This window comes from Rattus norvegicus, chromosome 5, assembly GCF_021556685.1.
Source record: "Rattus norvegicus strain SHRSP/BbbUtx chromosome 5, alternate assembly SHRSP_T2T, whole genome shotgun sequence".
NCBI lineage: Eukaryota > Metazoa > Chordata > Mammalia > Rodentia > Muridae > Rattus > Rattus norvegicus.
In genome coordinates, this window is record NC_141538.1 from 125,151,403 (window position 1) to 125,174,338 (window position 22,936).

At 43.2% G+C, this 22,936-nt stretch overlaps 1 protein-coding gene across 22 annotated transcripts in view; it reads left to right on the forward strand.

The window, feature by feature from the left end:
- Dab1 (DAB adaptor protein 1) overlaps positions 1–22,936 on the forward strand; it is a 1,118,143-nt gene that overhangs the window by 862,607 nt on the left and 232,600 nt on the right.

A 22,936-nucleotide genomic window follows, 5' to 3' on the forward strand; every position in this document is an offset into this window, starting at 1 on the left:
TCCCACTGCAGACTCTCTCCCTGTCGCATTTGTCTTTGGCATACTGCTGTGATTCTCAAACTCTTATCACACCAGGCTCCTGAGGGCTGATTACAGCAGACTGTGGAATCCATCCCCAGGAAGTGCCCAGTATCTGCAGACTGCACTGCTAATGAGTTCCCAGGCGATGCTGGTCTGGAGGCCACAGTGAAAACCATGGAGCCATCAACAGAAAGCCTGTTCTTGCTCATTGCCTTTCCTTCATGGATCAGTACCCGTTGTCCAGGCTGGGTTTTGGGCAACCTCCTGAGCCTATTCTCAGTTCCCAATGGAGACGGCTGCTTGTTTGATTTGCTTCAGTTGCATTTTTGCAGTGTCTTACTTTATTTAAAGTGGCTTGTGTTTTTATGAGTCATCTGGAGTAGCAACTCTCAGTGCTAAGCCCTGTGCTCCCCGCCCCCCAGGACTATCAGTACATGGAAAGTACTTAAGAGGGTACACAGATAACTGGTAACACAAACCCAAAGATCGACATGTCCAGAGTCTCTTACAAAGATCATTCCATCGTTATCCGTATTTTGGAGGGAGAGTTGGTTTCATGGCTGTGCCTATTGTTAAGTGTGTGCCCTTTGGTGATTAGAAGTGTGCTTATGTGCTGTCTCTCTCTCTCTCTCTCTGTCTCTGTTTCTCTGTCTCTGTCTCTCTCTGTCTTGATTAGAAGTGTGCTTATGTGCTGTCTCTCTGTCTCTCTCTCTCTGTCTCTGTCTCTCTGTCTCTCTCTGTCTTGATTAGAAGTGTGCTTATGTGCTGTCTCTCTGTCTCTCTCTCTCTGTCTCTGTCTCTCTGTCTCTGTCTCTCTCTGTCTTGATTAGAAGTGTGCTTATGTGCTATCTCTCTGTCTCTCTCTGTCTCAGTCTCTCTGTCTCTGTCTCTCTGTCTTGATTAGAAGTGTGCTTATGTGCTGTCTCTCTGTCTCTCTCTCTGTCTCTGTCTCTCTGTCTCTGTCTCTCTGTCTCTGTCTCTCTCTGTCTTCATTAGAAGTGTGCTTATGTGCTGTCTCTCTGTCTCTGTCTCTGTCTGTCTCTCTCTCTCTCTCTCTCTCTCTCTCTCTCTCTCTCTCTCTCTCTCTCTCTCTGTGTGTGTGTGTGTGTGTGTGTGTCTTTATCCCCATGGTATCAGTTCCTCTCTCCTATCTTCTCATCTGCATGTAAGGAGTTTAAGAAGAGTTCTTTCAGGATTTGAAATCTTTGTGGGTTTGCAAATCAGGATGCCCTTGGTTTCTGTCGTTGGTGATTTGTTGGAGACATCACTGTGCCTGCCTAATCATGTTTTGTGATGGCCTCTGTCTGGCACCTGAGAAACGCCGGGCATAAATGGGATCCACATTCAGCCTCTGGGCTATCAGAACTCCAGGATGGACTATAAATTTCGTGTTTGATGTTTATATGAAACACAAATATTTTGAAGACAGTCTGTTTTATTGCCTGAAACTTTGTGTAGACCTTGCTTTTTATGCCTCCCAGGCTGAGAATAATAGACAAAAAGCAAATGGGCAAGGGAACAGGTCTTGAGAGACTGCTGTGTGGGGAGAAGATTGTAAAGTCTGGTGGGCTCTAGAATTAAAATGCTTTTGCCGTAGAAACTGACAAGTTGTATTTTTGCTTCAAAATTAACCTTTCCACTAAACTTATGCTCTTGAATGTTTAATGCCTTAAAATTTTATCTTAGAGAATCTTTTAATGTGCAAAACTCAGCACTGAAGAGAAGATTTTTAAGCTTTTCAGCACACTAATTTAAGGACTTGGACCTGATAAGAAAGTTAAGGCGACCCTTTTACATCCTCCTCACCTTCAACTCCTAAGAATCTACATCGCTAACATAAAATACATTGGAGGAGCATCACTTCTTTCTGAGACCATGGAGTCTGGGCAGGCAAGCCCCCTAGTTCTCATTCTGATGGTGCCACTCCCTCCACACCTGTTTTAGACCATGTTGTCCACTTCCCCAGCCTCATTTCCTGTCCTAAAAAATAAGCTATGATAGTATATACTCAGAGGCTGACTGTATAGGTTATTTTAAGTAGGGCAAATAAAATCTAGAGCCTAGAACTTGGCATGTGTTAAATGTTCAGTAGAAGTTGGTGGTTTCCACTCTTGTCATTTTCTCCCTTGTCTCATCTTCTTTCTTCTCTGTCGTCTTTCCATGACTCAGTTTTATTTTCTATTTCCTGAACATATACCTTGTCTTGGCTTGAGCCACCTTTACAAATACTATAGATTGAGTGGCTTACAGCACAAATACGTTTCTTATCAATGGCTATGCTACAGGTGTGAGATCCCAACAGTCCCTCTCCTTACAAAGGCTGTCTTTCCAGCTTTTCCCTGGGTCACATGGAGTGCAGAGCAACATTCCCTTTGGTTCTCTTTGATTCTGTTTCTTCCCTTCTGCCTCTCTTCTACTTTAGCTCCTGCTTTTCCCTCCCTAACCCCTCACCCTGCCTTATCTCCGTCCCCCTCCACCTTCTCCTACTAAATTATTCCCATCATAAAGGTCCTACTCTCATCTCAGGTAGCACCTGTCTGTCTGTCTGTCTGTCTGTCTGTCTATTCAGCCATCTATTCATCCAAAGCACCATCACACTGAGTTTGAAAGTTTCATTTTCATGAATTTTTGGAGCATGGCTGTTTGGTTTATAGCATATATTGCTTCTCCTCTCCTTTTCTTTTTTGTCAACATTATGATTATCACAACCACAGGTTTTTGTTTCTTATTGTATTTTATAGCAAGGAAGCTGTTAACAGATATATTACGTTTGTCCCAGAGAATGATTTTCTAGTTATTTTTACTTATGTAATAGTGGCAAGCAATCTTTATTCTAGGAGTATTGGCAAAACTATCATAAAGGCGTATGAACACATTAAAAATAGAGAGTGAATGTATAGTAGCAATATTTATTCGTTACTTTTAAGGATTTGATAATAAAATAAGTATTTTGTTAAAGTAAGTAATGGACTAGTTTACATATGGATCTTGAATCTTGTACACACTAATGCTATATTTTCTACCTGCTTTTTGGATTTTTATAGAATCAACATAAATTTGAAAATAAGTATTTTTTCTGTCATATTGCTTTGGCAGAGTCTGTCAATATACTTATCATAATAATAACTACTCGTATCTTTGTTCTAAATCAATGAGAAATATTCCAAATTATATTTAAGAATGATATTTACCTTTTACTAAAGGTTACTAGTCGTAACTTCTTGTTTATTTTTTAAAGGAAGTTGGATCATAATATATTTCTATACTTGCTTTAGTGAATGCATACATTTCCTTTTTATTGTTGTGGAAATTACCAGTAGATTGTTTACCTTTGATTCCTGGGTCAACTTTACTTGAACACAGTGTATTATTTTATCTACCCTGTTGGGTATGATTTGCTAAGTAAAGAAAAAGTTTTCTTAACCCATACTCATCAGTAGAGGAAGGAAATTTGTATTTTCAGGTTCCTTACCATCCACCCAAAGGAGAATCAAATGTCTCAGTTCTTGTTAGTTGCATTCCCAGGATTGGGCTGCTGGTGGAAGGTGATGTTGGAAGGATTGGTCCTGTGACTGACAGACACAGGTGTTTCGGGGGTCATCACCTGGGTTGCATCAGCACCTGGTACTGAGTGTGTAGAAAGAATCACCTGGTTGGGTGTGGGAAAGAACTTGTTTTTAGTCTAGCTTTTCTCTATTTCTGCTGGGTAACCAGAGATGATGATGGAGCCTCACCAAGACTGCTTTTACTTATCTTTAAAGGTGCACGTGTGCACTGTAATATAGGAGAGGTAGACCTTTGTGAGTTCCCATGGTCGTGGGACCTTGCAATGGTAGATTTTTTCTTTAGATTTTTGTGAGGTCACAGTCCATCATTGTCTCTCTGTTTGAAACATTAGCAAATTAACACACTGTTCTTGTATTTGTGGTAAAGGTGTATCCCTGGGCTAGCAGTTAACTACAGCAGTGATGAAGACCCACCTTATTGCCAGTAGGATTTTCGACTCAAGGCCTCACTAGGATCCAGGTGGCCTTATGATAGAGGCCTCCACATCAGCTATGTAAGAAAGGATTAGAGTCCTGGCCAGTTTATGTTGAGTTTATGGTGGTTTTGGTAAGGCCATAGTCAGGGTTCTTACTAGTCAGTTATAATTAGGAAGTGGCCTGTTAGTATTGGCTGACCAATTAGCAATTTCTATAATGGCATCATATTCCTTAGCTTTTTAGTACCACAGGACACAGGAGAGTAATATTTTCAAAAGTAGATAGAACTGGTGAAGGATGTTACCTATAGCTCACTGAGACACTGGATTTCTGCTCACCCTCAGGTCACTACTTTCTGATATAGAAGCCTTCAGTTTCCTCTACTACCAAAAAGATATAGAAATTGTAGGTCCTTGCACAAGTTTGAAACATCTAGAGGCAGTATTTCATCCTGTTCTTCACAGATGTTTATCCAACCCCACTCATGAGCTCACCCTATACTTGATGCTCTTGGAAGAGAGAAGTAACCCAGGAAGAGATACTGGCTACCATTAGTCCAGGTGATTCTAGCTATAACATTCTGACTTCTATAGGATTTGTAATTCCCTGGAGAGATAGAATTATGATTTCCTTATTGTTTTCCACTTTCAATTCATTACAATTAATTAAAAAAAAACCTTTCTTTCAAGTTGAGTCTCAGCACTAGGCCACAGATAGATTCCGAAAAGGATTGCTGCATGTTGAGGTCTGCATGGTACAACTGGTGCTTTAGGACAAAACCCTGTCTCCAAATAAAAATAAAAATAAACACAAGTAGAGCTATGCCTAAAATGCAGAGTACATCTGCATGTGATTAAGTTCACTTGAAGTCGAGACTCATAAAAAAGTACCAGGAATTAGTGGATGGAGGGACCAAAGCCTGGCTTTCGCAGATGGGATCTTGAGAAAAGGAGCTGCCAACAGTCATTCAGTGGGTCAGATGAGTTGTGATAGCTGTCATTGTCAGTTTGACAGAACCTAGAATTGTGGGAAATGACCCTCTACTTGGTTATATATTCAGGTGGGAACTCACCCACTATGGGTGGTTCCATTCCCTAGGTATGGGATCTTGAGAGAAGGAATAGCCAACAATCATTCAGTAGGTTAGATGAGTTGTGATAGTTGGTGTTAATTGTCAGTTTGACAGAACTGAGAATCATGTGGGAAATGAGCCTCTACTTGATAGCATAAGGTGAACCACCCACCATAGGAGGTTCCATTCCCTAGGATCTTGGACTATATAAGAGTTGAGAATGTGAGCTAAGCACTAGTATATATGCATTCATTGCTCTCTTCGGACAGCAGGTAGAATACTACTAGCTGCTTCAAACTCCTGTTGCCTTGATTTCCCCACTCTGATTGACTTTACTTGACCTGTGTGCTAAAACAAACTTTTTCCCTTCTGTTGCTTTTATGACGGATTTAATGAAAAGAAACTAATATACAAGGCAGAATCTAGGAATGTCTCCTTCGCTGGAGTACCTTCAGCTCAACAGATTCCAAACATCTTCTAGTTTTAGCGTTAGCCCCAGTGACCTGCCTGTCTTTGTTTCCCTCCCCTTACTTGCAGCAAAGCCTCTTGGGAAGAGTTGGTGCTCTTCTTGCATGATAGCTATTTCAGACAAGCTTTCCCTAATGAGTCCAAGTCTTAGGTTGCTCCTTTGCATATACAAAAGTATCATGTAAATCAGGAGACTTCTTTCCATTCACATGGATTGTTGCAGTCATTACAGAGTACACATTCTGTGGGGTTTTCCTGTGTCTCAGTGCTAGGGGGTGAGAGGTATGAAACATTGCGAGGATCTTACCAGTTAATGGGCAGGGTCATGGGCATTGGAGCCAGGTAAGTCTGTGGTGCTGCTCTGTCTTGTGAGTTGTGCTGCTGCTGCTGCTGCTGTTGTTGTTGTTGTCGTTGTTGTTGTTGTTGTTGTTATCTGGGTTGCTTGCTTACTTGTTTTCATAATGAAGTAATTGTTCACTTTCTTCACTGACTTGGAGCTATTCAAGCTTTCCAAGTGCTTCAAACCAAGGACTTTGTTACAAGATGACATAAATCTCCCTGAAGTTGGTCAGTAAAGCTCATGGATGCCGGGCTTGGAGAAAGCAGTAATGGTTTCAGGCAAGCCAGTCTTGGTGAGCCTGGCTCTCCCATCATATGCCATGTACAGGGGAGAGGCTTCTGTGTTTTCTGAAGTCACTAATCCTGAATTTGTTACTGCACTCAGATGCTGCACTCAGTGTAATCATTTCCTGAAGACAAACTGGTTCTCTTAGAGGAAATCTGGGTTTCCTCAAACTGCCATTGTCCCTCTAGCAGCATAGTCCATAGGACAACATACACCCTTTGACATATGGTCTTGGCTCCTTTTCTCTACCTCTCTATAGCTAAAGATCTCCAGGTCCTAAGATGTGCTTCTGTGACCTTAGTGGAGATGGTAGCCTTGTGTGGATCATCTCCATCATCCTGGCCACTTGTTGTTCCCGGTCACATTCTAGCATGCAGTAACCATTGCACTGGGCCATTATCCTTAACCTTGTGAGCCTCTTTGCATCCTCAGCTAATGAATCACTATTATCAGTATGTGTGACAAGTTGCATGTCTTTCCAATCCATTAATTCTTTATCTCCTAACTGTCCTCCTCCTAAAGGTACTCCAAGTGAGTTTTTATCTCTCATCTGGAATGCTCTGTAGTCTCCTAAGTGTGTCCCGAGATTTCCTGTATGTCTACATCTCCAACCTTGTGTTGATTTGATCAGGAGATTTGATCATGTCCGTCTGCTTTAACCCTGCAGTGAGAGGCTCCTGATGCCTCAGCTTATCTCTGTCTAAGAAGCCCTGTGTCCTTGCCCTTCCTTATCTTTCCATGCACATCTCCTTCCCTTCTTCATAACCGTAGTTCATTCAGTGGCTCAAGCAAATGAATTTCAATGTACTCACCCCACTGTGTTGCTTTTGCTTTGGGGGATTTGCATGTGCCTTTTCTTCTCCAAGGAAGGAATTCTTCTTTATTATTTTTTCAAAGCTAACTCCATGTATGTAGTTTCAAGTTAGATGGTCCACCCCCACCCATCCCCAGAAATACTTGGTGATCTGTTACTCCTCTCCCATCCCTCGCTGGGGCTTTCAAAATACCCCTTACTAATAATCACAATGTGTTAATTCAACAAATATTTGTTTTCTCCTCTTTTTACCCATGAGGCTCAGAGTTCTTACGGAGCAGGGGCTATGTAGTCACTCATCTCTGCCACTGAGCACTGAAGTTTCAGGTAAAAGGGACGCAACAGTAGTAAAGTATCCCCACAGGAGTGCAGGGATGAATTCGGAACTCTAAGGCTCATCTGCTCCCCAGGCCTGGGTTGGTCAGACAGCTTTGGCCTCCACTCAGATCACCACCCTGGCTGCAGTTCCCCAGTCACATTTTAACTCTACCATGAGCTTGTGGGTTCCTCACACAGCACGTGGCATAGATTCAGTAAATACTCAGTGAAATAATTTTCATAAAGTAAGCAGGGGAGGGATTTGCATAAGGAGAAGCAAAAATAAAATAAAACAAGAATACAAACATCTCCCAGATGTACTGTGCCTCCCGAGGTTCTTGTGATGTAGCATTCAAAATTCTTGCCATTCCGGGAGCTTCTCCTCCTGTCTGGATGTGTGTCCAATCATGTCTGGTGCTGTAATTTAGCATGATGTGGCCCATATTGGTAGTAAGAGCTATATGATTTGCTGTATTAGTTCATCCCATTGCTTCATTAAGCTCAGTGTGCTGCCTCTGGCAGTGGCTGGGCCTGAATTTTGATGTTTGGAAGAACAAAGCCCTTCACTTTAGCCCTTTAAGTCCTCAAGAGAGCCGTGAGTCATGCTAAGTGTATGCACCTTCTCAGAGTTAGAGGGTCTTTGTCTTTGCACATAATCAACAAATGGCCTAGAACATGGGGCTTTGTTATTTCTGTGAGTTTGCTGAACAGATGTATCCAGGTGTTCTGGGATTTCAGAAATCTCTCCTTCTGTGCCATGGTCAGAGGACACCTACTGCAATCCTAAGTGCATCTACATAGCCCATTAAGAAGAGTGTCACATAGGTCAAAGGTGGTGATAGGGAGTACAATAACTTAAATTATCTTCACAAGGAGGGCTGGAGAGATGGCTCAATGGTTACACAGACTTACCGTTTGTTCAGAAGAACCAGGTTAGGTCTCTATGAAGAGCACATACATGATGTCTCATGACCATCCATAACTCCAGTTCCAGGGGGAATCCAGTGCCTTCTTCTGGTTTCCACAGGTACACCACACACACACACACACACACACACACACACACACACACACACACACACACACTTTTAGGTGAGGCACCCAAATATATAAAATTTTAAAAACTAAAAAGAAACCTTACTTTTCAAAAGCTTCTCAAGGGAATTATGTGCTGGATAGTATTATTTTCCAGATGAGGACATGTGTGCTCCCTAAACTGAGATGTTTGGGGTAACCCAGCATACATATGGAAAATAGTCACCTTAAATGTCAAATCTAAAGGATTCATTGCATAGTATTTATGCACTACACCATAGTATTTATTACTCTGCTCCTTTGCTTTCCAGAAATAGTGATTGAATAAAGCCTCAGCAAAAGCTCAGGCCCCAGAGGCCTCCTTCCCGCTGCGAAGCAGTAACTTTCGATTTTGCTTACCGTCCTAAAGAAGCCGTTTGTGATTGTAGATTCTTCCTTCCAGTTTGGGGAACACCATCCTTTGAGTCTTTTACCTCCCTTGGCTGGTCACTCTAGGGAGAACTTGCATGCTAATTGTTAAATCTGGGGCAAGCAGAGCCATGTAGGAACTCACACATTGGATGGAGCCCAGCAGATGATGAATAGCAGACCTGAATCTTATCATGTGTTTCAGGATGATGTACGGTACTGTTGGAAACTGCCTTTGACAAATGTGCACGGGAAGGACAATTATCTCCAACAATGAAAAATGCTCTTATTATGTGATCCTAAAAAGGATCAGGACCCCTATCATTGGGAAGATGATCATCCCTATATCCCTTATTAACAGCAGTACAGAAGTGTGTGTTAAAGACATTGGACATTGTACCGAGGCGGTGATGGATAACATGAGTGTTGAAATCAGGTCAGATGAAGGAAAGGCTGCTTGATGCTTGATAGCAGGTCCAAAGCTTGCAGCTCACTAAGGTCTCTTTTAGCCCTTGCTTCCTGAGGATCTGTGAAATTTGTTCTGCCCTTTCTGTCAGTATCTGATAGCTTTTAGTAGGTTCAATGTTATATTTTAACTAGTAGAAAGTGCATGATATAAGTTGGTAAGAAATAAAACAGATGCGCAAGTGATTTCGAATACTTACTCTAATTTTCTTTTTCACAATTTGCACCCCCATGTTCACCTCTGTGCTGACCCTGTAGAAGTCATAGAGATTCAGCAGCTCTGGTCCAGGTTGGGATTTGAACCTTAGCAGTCTGCATTCACCTCCTGCGTTGTTGACCATAGTATCCTCTAGTGAAAAACCTGGGATTCAGAGTGATAGATCAGATGAGCGTTTCTAGAATGGTGAAGGAGCCCCAATTCAGTTGTTTACACAGAGCAGTGGTGTCTGCATTGTGTTTTTGAACTTGGGACATAGCATTGCCGTCTACAAATTGACCTCTACTGCATTCACAGTTGTCCTAGAGCATACCTGTCCTGTTAGCATCAGGTGGACATATCTGGAGGAGGTGATCCAGAAAGGTTACTTATTTTAAGAAGGCTAAAACATTCACTTTGTTAAATACAAGACTCTGAAAATTTTCACTCCTGTCTTCTTTTTCTTCCTATTGTTTGTCCTCCATTTCCACCCACTTGTTTCCCATACCCATTTAATATGTTTTACTAAAGCCAGGCAGAATGATGGCCCTACAAGCCTGTGATCAGGTCTTGGACTCACAGATCTTAAAGATGTGCTATGGAAGATGGAAAACTACAAGGCAGTTGTAGTTGCTTGCAGTAAGCTGAAATCACATAGCAGAAGGGACCGATAATCCATGGGCTTCCCACGGGTTAAGAGATTTAAGTAAAGGTCTCTGGGGTTCAGCTTGCTGATAAGCAGTTCAATGAATGCTTTGTGAAATGCTCACCATTCAAGGGACATTGTCTACCCATCACTCCTAAAGCATTTACATGGGTACCATGAACAGCAAAGCTTACCCATCCCCAGAGACAGACAGACCAGCAAATCAGACATCTCCTTGAATGGTAACTTGTTCTTCCTCCTTCAGCATTGGTGTGCCTTGAAGTTAGTATATTGTATACATTTCATATTATGCACAGGGTCTGGTACACAGTATGCATTCATTGTGCTTTGTTGAGCAGTAGATCAGCCTTCATTATAGAGGCAAGTCTTTGGCCTTTGGCTTATATTTTTCTAGAATCAGCCATTTATATTCCATTAGTTTTTCTTTAATGTTTTGAAATAATCATTGCTGTGGTTTCCCCTCCTGTTCTCAAAGCTATAGATTACAAATAGATTTTTGTATGATTTGCCAATGTAGATCAATTTTAATGGCTGCCTCAAGTGCCCTGGGGAGTGTTTGTAGCCCCGGCATTTTCTTCAGCAAGCAGTAAACACTCAAGTATATTTCCTTCTGGTGCTTTTTTTCTGCACATGAGTATATGCAGGGATGCATGCAAACATATGTAATCGAATCCTGTTCTGCATTTACCTCCATATTATTTTTCATAAAACTTCCTCATGTAAAGTATTACCGTACAATAAAAAAAATGCGATGATCATTTTTAAACATGGTAAGTGATGTACTTTTGATCTTTTCTCACAGAACCTCTGTCCTTACCCCTGCAAACAGTGTTGTCGTTTTTCACTGGTCCCTTTTGAGATTTATCAAATGTTCCTCTATGTATGTGGAACGTAGAACTCCTTTTACTAGTCAACACCTCTCATCGCCTCCTGTCTTGAGTAGATTCAGTGAAGACTGTGTGGTGCAGCTGGGAGGATACATTGTGTTTTCCTACAATAGAAGAAAGAAGCTTTGGGCTGGGTGCCCCTTAGCTGGACCCACTACTCTAGTGCGATGCTGGCATTAAGATTCACCAATGGCTGCCTGTGAGACTGAGTGCTTTTCGCAGTTGAAATCTTCTAACCTCAGCTTATCAACTTTAATATGCTGTCTCGGTGCCTTGATTTTTTTTTTTTTGGTTCATCTATTTTAATGTGATGGAATGTAAAAATTGAGCTCACTTTTGTTTCCTTACAATGACTTTAGGGGATTTTGGCTGATAACCCATCCTTCGCCTCTCAGGGATTCGAATTTTAAACACCCCCCAAATACATTTTTCTGATATCTGCCATCAAGTGATTACTGCAACTATTTAGTTCTGGTCTTCTTTCCCATTCTTAGTAGATTTATTTTCTCTCCTTAGAATTCTACTCTCACCCTCTGTGTCTGGGAGACTGGAGATGTCATTTAAACAGTGCTTATTAGGATTCCATTATTTGCCTCGTATACAGTCAGCTAAATCAAAAAGTCAGGCAGTGTTTTTAAATTGCAAATTTAAATGACAATTTATAGACCAGGTCTACTGGAAATGTTCTGTCCTTGGCATCCATCAATGCCTATGGCTGTATAGTTTTATATTCTCCTTCCCTCCCTCCTCCCCCTCACCCCCACCCCACCTTTGCATGCGTATTATACTGGAAAGATCAGAACTGCTTTCAATGAAACAAAATATAGATCTCGGTTGAAAGGAACTACGGACAGACGCCCAGTCCCAGACCTTACTGTTAGTTCCTTCTTTTCCCTACCTCCTTCCCCTTACTTATGCCTTAAAAAAGAAACTTGGATTTATCACTTTATTTTAAAGTGTTTTAAAGTCATTTAAAAGTGCTTTAGAGTCATAAATACATATACATATACTTACACATACACATACACATATTTTAAAGTGCTTTAGAGTCATAAATACATATACATATACTTACACATACACATATACATATATAGTGAATGCCAAGAAAAGTACCAGCTTCAAGTTTCTCCATTATTCTTCATAAAAAAAAAACAAAAACAAAAAACAGAATACGACAAAGAACCAAAAACAAACAAAACAATGTGGCACTCACATCATCATTGTTATTTATTGTTTATTATTCACCAGACTCTATTCTGCGGGTTTCTCCCTTTAATGTGTATAGCATAATCATCTTGGGTGTGTATAAAAGGGCTTGAAATTCATGGGAGGTGACAGTGAATTACTGAGCGCTGAAGGTCAAGCAGGGTAGAGCTTTTTTGCTTTTGCCCTAGAACGCTTTTGACCACAGCAGCCTGTTTTCATTTGCAGTGGGGAGGATTTGGAGTCCGTGTGGTTTCTCTGTTTCATAAAAATGACAAGTTGAAAAGTCTTCTCACTATGCCTTGCTGAGTTTTAATTTTTAGCAGATTGGGTTAGAAGAGGCAGCTTTAAACCTTGAAATCATCTTCATTTATCGGTCCATTTTCTCTGGGATCAGAGTAGATTGGCAAAGCATTATGATCTTCCCATTTCAGAGTTGAAGGATTATCCATCCTGATGGATGAAATCATCTCTAAAATCCTTCTGGAGCTGGTTGAGGGGTTGGTCCATTTCAGAAAATGCCTGTGTTCCCAGCAACCTTAGAAATGAAAATTAACAGGATGACGTTTGCATCTTGAAGACCCACATTTAAAGGGCAAGCCCACTGCATCTATTGTATCAGACTTTCCCACCTAAAGCAAGAGCTAGAGTGTCCTCTCTGTTTGGTGTCTACTCAACAGCCTCCAGTATCAAAGGCAGAGGGGCAGATTTTATTCAAACATAGGACACAAAGTCATGGGGAGCTGGGGAGCCTGTCTCAGACTCATGGAAAAAAAGTGGAGAGGGAGGCTTTAGCTCACAATGCAGGTTTGCTCTGGGTGAAGGAGATGGGAAGAAGGAAGGAAGATAGAAAGGAAAGAAATGGGGGAGAAGCTAGGTTGGTTGGTACACCTGAGAGAATAAGTGTTGTGCTAAAGAAATTTCAGCAAGACCATTGGTGAGACTTTGAGCCAAACTCGCTCTCCATCCTGGTCCAACAGTGGCTAGGAGTGGTCCCGGGAAATGCAGTGCTCGAGTATCTGTGCAAGTAAACATCTAGGGGCAGCTCTTGTGCCATTTAGACAGTTCTTCCTGTGTGGAAAGAGCTGTAGGATGCATGCTCACGGGCCACATTGCAATGAAAGGATTCCTTCACACTGTATGCACTACTAGAAATTTCTACGAGACACCCTTTCACATCTCCATCTTTCTCCCACTGCAGACAGACTAACTAGATAGATTGCTCTGCACAAGTCACCCATGCCTCAGAGGCAACAGTGGGCAAATGGGTGTCAGCTATGCTGCTGGCAGAAATTGGGTTATCAGCTTCTCTGGCAAGTTGGTCCAGTAATTCCTAGAACACATTAACCTTCCCTGGTCTACAAGGACTGGAGAATGTAAAGGAGGGGGAGAAAGCAGTTACTACTTGTTATCGGAGGAGAAGGCCTCAGTGTCATCCTTGCACCACTCCCAAAGGAAGGCCATTGTAAGGCTAGGTGGGCAGCGTGGGATTCTGAGGATTGGTGTATGACACTGGAGAGCTAAGCTGAAGTCTAGTTAGAGGAGCAGTTGGCAGCTTTCATGCTTTAGCTCTCAGCTCTGCTGTGCTCATTCCTATATCTGCCTCCATGGTCCTTCCCTGACCCTTGCCTGTGCAGCCCAAAGCTGCCACAGAGTAGGTACCCAATAAATGTTTACAGAACAGACAGTCATCCAGATGGAATAATGGTTGCCCTAGGCAGTGAGAAGTACTTCCTGGTGGCAATAGGAAGCAGTCATCCTGCCCCAAAGCAATTGTTTTTCCCCTTCAAAGTGTGGACAGAAGTGAGTTCCCATGATGGCTTTCATGTACCCTCATGTGATAGATTCTTTGATCCCAAACTCCTGTAGGTTTTGAATCTTGAGAAGCTGCAGCAGCTGCCCACTTAATGGCTGTCCAGTGCCCAATAAGTTAATGCAAATTAGCTTAGAAAAGATGAACACATTGGGGACTTAATGAGCTGAGCCGGCACCTGTCCATTCAGCATTTGGACAACATCTTTTTGAGCTGCTTAAGCTAAGGAGGTGGTGTCAGACTCATGCCTTCTGGGGAACGGCTTGCTAAGGCATTTTTCATTGGCTTACATACAGTTAGTTCCCTTTGGACAGCTGATGTGAAGATTCTCAGATAAAAGACTTTGGAAGTTTTGTACATAAAGACACACCCCTGTGTCCCCTACTGCCTGCGAGTATGCAGATCCAAAGATGCTCTGAGTGGCTGAGATAGCCTGTGTATGCCAAGGGGCTGAGTGTGATTCTTCATCTTTGTATGGAGGAGTCCAGTGCTGGGGTTACATGGGCTGCCTGGTGCTCATAGAGACTCAGAATACCACACCACCACATGAGGGAGTGCTCAGTTGAGGATATGGGTGTGCTCTCTAGCAGGGCCTGGCACTGCTGGTCATTGGTGGGTGAATGGGTAAACCTGTGATCATCAGTCTTCAGTTTGCTAGCAGAATAGGACCTAGCCTCCAGCTTTTCTTCTCTATTTTTGAACATGTTGAGTAAAGGTGGGTGATTTCCTTCATCTCTCTGACTCTTGTCCTTCCTTGTATGGCTTTAAACTATGATCTGATGCATTTATTACATGGTACATGTAAGTACCCAGCAAACGTATTCTAATAACTTGCATTAATAATGAAAAATACGTACGTTGTTTGATCCACCTCAATTTTCTTATTGATATGATGGAACCCATTTCATTTACATCCAAGGTTCTCATTCAGAACACGTGAATGTCTGGCTCAGGGCACAGGAAGAGGCAGATGATGTCATCACTATTGGGTGGCTTTTAAGGTGCAGGCTATGCCCACCAAGCAGCCAGAGATTGAGTGGAGGAGAAAGGGCTGTGTCAGGCTTTTCAGGCAGACACACACAGTACCTTTCCCTTTCCTTTCCTCGTTCTTTGTTGTTCTCCCTGAAAGACTTGGAGCTTTCACAGAGATCTTGGGCTACATTATCCAACTTTCACAGAAATGGACTTGCATAATTCTCATGACCTAAAGTCAAGCCCACTTTACCAAAAAATAAAATACAACAAACGAATAAATGAACCAACCCCCTCAAAACCCAACAACCCCTTAATCCTTTGATCTTGTCTCAGTCATGAGAATGATTGTCTGCAGCCTGTCACCATTGTCACCATAGGTGGTTTACAGAGAACGTCCTCTCACTGCAGACCCATTTCTCCTTACCCTGATCACCACTGCGTCTCCAGACTCTGTCCCCCTCAGGATGGAAAGAGCTGCTCATCTCAAAATGAGAGGGTGAAGGGAATATTCCAGAAGGAGCAAAGGCAGGTGTTACATTCTATATTGTGAAGTGGAAAAATACTGTTCATGTGCTTGGTATGACCAGAGCAGCGCCCTCTGGCACACCTTTATAGCACCTCTCTAAAAACACAACACCCCATTAGATGTACTCTCCTGTCAGACCAAGCTAAGCAAAAGACAAAAGCTCTGTTGCTCTTTAAAAACCAGCACAAGGTGTAGAGGTCTCCCAGAAGCATGTGGGGGGTGGTTGGGGGTTTGGGGGTTGGGGGGTTGAGGACTTGGGGGGAGGGGGTAGTCATGTCTGAAGCCTTTTCTGATAGGCTAGCTTTCTGTGGGAGTAAGGCTAGGCTAAGACATAGAGTAGATTAGGAGCACTTACTGGCCACGGGTCTTTGCTTTCAGATTCCTTTTTCACCCATGAAGGAGGGAGGAAAAGGGAACAGACACCCACAGCAGTAGCTCTTTTGGCCTTCTGAGGACAGGCCTGGGAGTCTCCCATTTGATGGGAGGTCATGGTGAAGGACTGAAGGAAGGACAAAGGGAGAAATCTGCTCCCTCTCCTTACCCCAGCAGCTACTGTTTCTCTTCCATCATGCTTCCATGACAAAGAGCTCCAGAGGCCCAGCAGAGTTCCAGCCATCTCCCAGGCCCATCCCTCGGCCTGGCTCTGGTTAGACCGCCCACTCCTTTTGTTGGTCTAATCCCCTGGCTAGTAGCCACCTCCTGCTCTCACTAATCTTTGAATGGCTTCCTCTTTCCCTGGCTTTTCAGCATTTCAACACCATTGTGAATGTTCTCTGCTTTAAATTCCCTCTGAATAACTGGCCAGGGCTCTTTTTGCCTGAGCATCTCCCTGGATGGATTCTCTGTGAAACCTAGCCACACAGTATCTGTGAACTAGAACCTTGGAGAGGCTCCTTAACACAGAGGACCCCTTACCTCTGCCCCCACCCCCAATCTGGATTTGGAATTAGACTATAGGTGTGTGGACTCCATCCGAGGGCACAGTGCACAGTAGGTATAGGAATGATGGTTCTCCTTTTATTACATTGAGAAAGCCATTTCCTTTGTGGGGAAGGAACCTGATGTTTTTACTTTGTACCGCCCAGCTAGTTGCCACGCACTTGACATGTACGGAAGTAAGTAAACTTACAAACAGTTTCTTGACACTAGGGTTTGGATAGTTGAAAGGCTCTGTCAATGTCATCCCAGCGCTCCTCAAGGGAGGGTTCTGTGGGTTTCCTGGGGGTGTTCTACCAATGCTTTCACAAGGGAGGTGCCTGTGAAATCTTACCTGCCTTAACTTTCACAGATAAGAAATGTCACAGCTGCCCCTGGGATCTGCACCCACTTGTATTTCTCAGCAGCTACAACAAATTGTTGTTGTGTTTTTCCCTTTCTGTTTTTGGGGATATTGGGGCGGGGGGTGGTATTTGTGGTTTTGGTCTGTGCTTTCTCTGCCATCGTCTCTTCTCTCCTCCTTCCCCAGAGTGTTTGCCCAAAGCTGAATCCTTGGCTCTGTCCCTGATCATGGCTCACTTTGGGTGAACACAGATGGTTCCCTCTACCATGGTTCCTGGAGCCAGATGCTTTTGCTTAGGGGCAGGAATCATAAGGTTTCATTAGTCACACTTGCTAAAAGTACAAACCCTCTAGTGGGCTTGTCGAACATGGAGAAACCCCGTGTGTAAATATTTATGGATTAGGAATCAAATATTAAATATTTACCTCAGCTTTGTGGAATTATAAATGATTTAATAAACCCTGTTGGGACTTGGAATGGTGGTGGTTAAAACCCACTCTTATATTTAATTGTTTCCCAACCCCCCACTCCCCACCATGCAGTTGGGGGGCTTGGGATGCTGGTGGAAAACGCAGCATTTGGATTTTAAGTTTGGCTCTGCTTCGTATTTCTAATGTCTCCTCTGGGTTACATGTGGGATGCCTCAGAGAGTGACTCTCACTGGGCATCTCAGCCCCATGGTTGTTACCACCCCTGTGTGTCCTGGTCACCTGAAGCTACTTTGAAAAACTGAGAGGTAAGTATGTGTCAGCATATGTCAGAAACTTGGACACATGCAGAATGCTAGAAGGTTCCCCACAAAGGCTACCCTGGGAGGCCCAAGGCTGTGGGAACAAGAAGCACCCAGGTCTAAGTCTCATGTTTGTCACTGAATAGCTACATACCTTAGAGAATATGCTTCTTAGCTCAATATTTAGTTCCTAAGGCTGCTGTAACAAATGGTCTCAGGCTTATTCACTCAGAATGCCATGGATCTGGAGGCTTAAAGGTATTGCAAGGTTGTACCCCAGGTGGCAGCTTCAGAGAATCTGCCCTTGCCTTCCTCAGCCTATGGTGACTACTGCCAGTCCTTGGCCTTCAACTCTGCCTTTAGCTAGTCTTCCCCTCTGTGCCTCTTAGGGTATACTTGACATTGGATTTCAGGCCTACCTGAATAGTAAAGAATGATCCAGAGATCCATATTTTAATCGCAACTGTAGAGACAGGTTTTTTTTTTTTTCCAGTGTGGATTTTCAATATCTTTCTAGGGCCATTATTTAGCCTATACACTGTCTAAAGAGCGTATAATGTCTTTCATTGACACCAGATTGGATTACTGGACAGTTGAGCCATACATTTACTTAGAGTGGGGGCATTTTGTGATCTTGTGGAGGTTGGCAGTTAGAGTGCCCCTAGGCATCCTGACAGGGCTGTTCGCTTAATGGTAGCTTCTTCTATTTCAATCCACAAAGTATGGTTCATATTGCATGTCCATGGTCCTGCAGATATAAAATATGTCATCTTCCAAAGACACTGGGCATGGGAGTGGGCCACACAACCATTATAGTCCCATGTGATAAGCACCTTGTGAGGGTAATTGACAGATGCAGCTGGGTGATTAGAGAAGACTTCTCAAGGGAATGGTGTGGGCAGTGGCTTATGTAAATCAATGGGTGTGGCCCTCTCTTCTCCATAGGGGCTCTTGGTTACCAGCCAACAAGGAAGGGCAAAGGGACAGAGTGGAAGAATGGGGCTTCCTACGGGAATAACTACCAAGATCAGCTTCAGAGAGGCATCTTAAGCTTATTTAGGGTGAATCAAGGGCTATATAGCTTTTGGGGAAGCGAGTCGGGTGGGCATGTATCAGCATCATTGGCTACAGCTTAGGGCACCTCATTTGCATAGAGAGGCATTCCAGAAATTACCCTTGCTTGTTGGACAGATTCTTATCAGAAAGGAGTTGAACCTGTGATCTCACCACGGCTAAGTGATGTGCCTCAGGTAGAGAGGGTGTGGATTTCAGGATCCCCAGAAAAGATCAGAGAAGGAGAAGCCCTGCTGGTAAAGCCAGTCCCCCATTTTGCAAGGAGCTCAAGAGAGCCTTCTGGACAGCGGTAGTCTATGACCTTAATCAGCAAGTCCCAACAGATGGGAACAAAGAGAAGGTGTACCCCATGCCTCCTGAGAAGCCACAAGTATTGAGTGTTTAGGAATTAGGCATCTTTTGGAGATAGGAGGAAATTGGGAATGTTGGAACATGGAATTCTGAGAGCAGAACTGTGGGGTGAGGCAGCCACAGGAAACAAAGCCAGATACCAAGTGATGCTCACAAGGGAAAATAGGAATCCCAGTGCACTGAAGATGAAAGAGAAAGTAGTTTGCCCATATGTGCCTGGTTACCTAAGCACTTAGATCCTTGCCACTTCCCCCTGTGGCAGTATGCAGGAACCACTTCGTAGCTTTCTTCAACTGCTTGCAATGTTTTACTCCTATAGTTTTATTCCCTCTATTTATTGGGAGACCCTGGGTCCAGGACCTCCGCTCTAGTGAGTACCTCTGGGCTGCCTTAGACGTGGCCCTCTATAGCCTTCTTTCAATGAGTTTTACTGCTGTGGGAATTATGGCATCAAGCAACAGAGGTGGATGAAATTCTTTCTGAAGTCTTCTCTGACCCCTGTGCTCCTGAATTGAGTCTGTTTACATAAGAAGGTAGCATTTGCTTTTGGGGGGGTCAAAGTGTACACATACCACGTGGGACCAATTGTTATTGATTTCTCTGGGGACTGGGGACTAGTTACACGGCAGCTCGCTTACCGGCTGTCACATGCTTTCTTATTGGTTTACATGTATAGATCCAGTTATGTTTACCATCCACCCGAGTGCTGCATTCTCAATAATTCATAGAAATGTCGTATGAAATTAATCTATAGTGAGAACTCAAACTTGACTAAAGCCAAACCACTGTGCCCAGGAACGTCTTTGTTAACTGACAGCATTCATCTTGGGCTTTTTTTTTTCTTTCTTTCTCATGTTTCATGAGTTATGAATTCTCCTGTAAGAAGAGCCAGATTGAGGAAATCATTAATCTCTGACAATTGTGTAGATATAATTAAAGATACATAATTATAAAAATACCTGCTATCTCAAATTACTTCCTAAAGGAACAAGGAATGGGGACAGAGAGTGTTCTATTTAAAATGTCAGATACAGGTATATTAGCTTGAGTAGTCAAAGCACTGTGAGCCTGTCAGTCATGAAAACTGACAATTAGCTCCATAAATAGATTTTACAGGCTGTCATAGAAGAACGTACATCCTGCACGACTGAGGTGCATGAAAATTAGAGCTGTATTGGCTGTGCTGACTCACAGGAAACTAGAGGGTATGCAAGCCAGAGGGTGAGCTCTTTGGAGCACTTCTGTGGTCTCTAGAGCCCTTGGGAAAGACTCTTAAGGAGAAGGAAGCCCACTGGTTCCCTCCAGGACCCTCCTACTAGCTCTGCCATTAACTGTTTGCATCAACTCTGGCCACTCTCCTTCTCTCTCTCCCCCCCATCTATTTCTTTATCTAAAATGAAATTAATGCACCAGTGTCATGTTCTTCTAATGGTCTTTCAGGAGAAGCTAATGAAACTAGAGGAAAACATGGAACTGAAAGAGAAAAGACACAAAGGTTAGCAGTGGAAGGTGTCTTGTTGATAGTGACAGCTGAGCTGTTTCTATAGACACCAAGTGGGTGCTCAGAAGGCATGCTAAGTCCGAGGCTCAAAATGTCACAGAGAAATGACAGGCTCAAACTGGAACTTTCTTTCATCTAGTGAGAATGAATGCCCAAAAAGAGAGGGTTAAAGGATGGGGATGTCTGTAGATCTACTTCCAGTACCTGGGCTCCATTCTTGGCCTTCCTCTAAGAGCTCAATCTTGTTTAAAATGCGTGACATCTGTGCCCCTAAGATTCCCTGTCCACAAAATGGGGCAGATGATTTTATAATCACATTCTCTTCGAGGCTGAAATAGCAAGAACAGCTAATACCAGGGATATGCATAAGGAAATTGCAGTGCCACTGTGAAGCCCCTGATTGGAAAATATGACCATTGTCAGATGGGGAAGGGGACAGAAGCAGGTCAGAGACGGTGCCCAGCCCCTCCCCCATCCTCCATGCTCAGAGAGCACAGGTTTCACTGACTATGTATTTAGTTGGCTAGCTGTATTTCCTCAAAGAGTGGGAGTTCTACACAAGCAGGGGAGGTTTTGCCTTTTGTTTTCTAGTGTTCCTGTGCCTAGAATCCTTTCACTTGAGACACATCGATAAAACAAAAAACAGTAAATATCTTGTGTGTTGAGCTGGTTCTGTTTTAGGTAATATAATGAGGATTACCAATAACAGGACATCAGAAAAGAAAAAAATGGAAGCTATTTTTTTAATTGTTCAGTTGGCTTAGGAAGGTATGGTAAAAAAAAATTACCAAACACAGTATATATCATATGCAAAAGAAACACACACACACACACACACACACACACACACACACATATACACTAGAGCTGGGGAGCATAGGAAATGTTCTTCCAGGCTAAGATCTAAAAAAGTTCAGTTCTCTTGGGAGCCTGCTTCCTGATGCTACAATTGTCTAACATTCTGTAGTCTACATAAACAAGTATCAGCAGTGTGCAGACAGAAATTCTGCATTCTCACCTTCAGTATCCGAAAGAATTCTCTTAGTCTTTCAGAGACCTGGGTTCCAGCCAAATTGGGGTACCTAAAGCAGATGTAGGGGGTTCTATTAAGGATTTTAAGAAAGGAACTCTCACAGAGAATAAGAGCACACCTGAGAAAATGGTTGCAGTCTTATTGCGTGGGGGCACCAAAATCCAGAGACATACCCAACTGTGTAGGCTCCTCAAGGGTGTGTCACAATAAAGTGACTTGCCATCAGCCAAGCATACCATTTTGGTGGCTCTCAAGTTATATTTTCAGAGGTTGCTAAGAAACCCCTTTCTTTCTGTTTCCTTCCTTTTCCTTCTTTTTCTTATTCTCTCTCCTCTGGTAAATGTGGCTATAGTATAGTTTCAGAGATGCCGTGGGTGGAATTTCAGTCTGATAAGGTAAAACCTCCAGTCTCTAGGTTTGGATGAGGAAGCACCTTAGCACATGGCCTTGCTCTGTAAGTGGGGTTTCGGATGTGAGTCCCAGTAAACTGCAGGCTTCTCTGTGGGAGGAGACGGAAGCTTTGAATCACTGTGAATTTTACCTAAGTTCTCTTTCTTCCCTGCTGCTATGAGGCTTTAAGGTCTTCTCTCTCTTTCCTTATCTCAATTATTCCTCTTGTCCTTTTGAAATGACGTGAAAATGGGGATGCTTGAGGAAGATCCAGGCACTCTTGCCTCAGGTTCATTAACTCCAGAGTTAGGGTGACAGAAGCTACCAGCCACATAGAGCTTCCTCTGAGTGGGTGACTCCAAGGCTCAAAGGGTGAAGCTTATATGAAAGGATTAGTTTCCATGTGATTTATCAGAGAGTTGTAAATAGTCCCTTGGGAGGGAGTAAGCAAGGGGAGACCCTTAGAGCAGGACCAGGTCCAGACATGAGGTACCACAGAACTGTCAGTCTAGAGGCTTTATATAGGACTCCCAGCACTGGGAGATAAGCGGGTCAGTCCAGTTGGCCTGTCTCTCAGATCCAGGTGACTTTCTGTTTTGGCCATATTCACACCTATAGCTTCCAGAGAATGGTGGCCATTTAACATTTTGTGAAAGCAGAAGAAAGAAAACAGGAAGCAAGACCAAGAACCAGAGCTTCTCAAACTCTTGGGCATTGCTAGCTTCTGGCACAAACAAGATTCCTAAAAGAACCAAGGATTTCTGGCTTCTAGACAAGTACTCGAACCAGAACTGCTGTTTCTGTGCTCCCTGCTCTAAAATGCCTGACCAGTTTCTGCTTCCTGTCCTTATCATTTCTGTTTTGGCATGGGGCAAATGAGTTTGAATCCAGACTCCACCATCAAATGTGACCTTGAGTAAGTCATCCAACCGCATTAGAGTCCCAGTTTCTTCATGTGAAAACCATTGCCAAAATGTAACAGATGATACAACCAATGCAGTGACAATTGCTGGCATAAAAGCTGGCTCTCTGTCAATGGCATCCAGCCCACCCACCATTCTTTACTCTCTGTGGAGTTCCAGCCACTTCTTATGGTCAG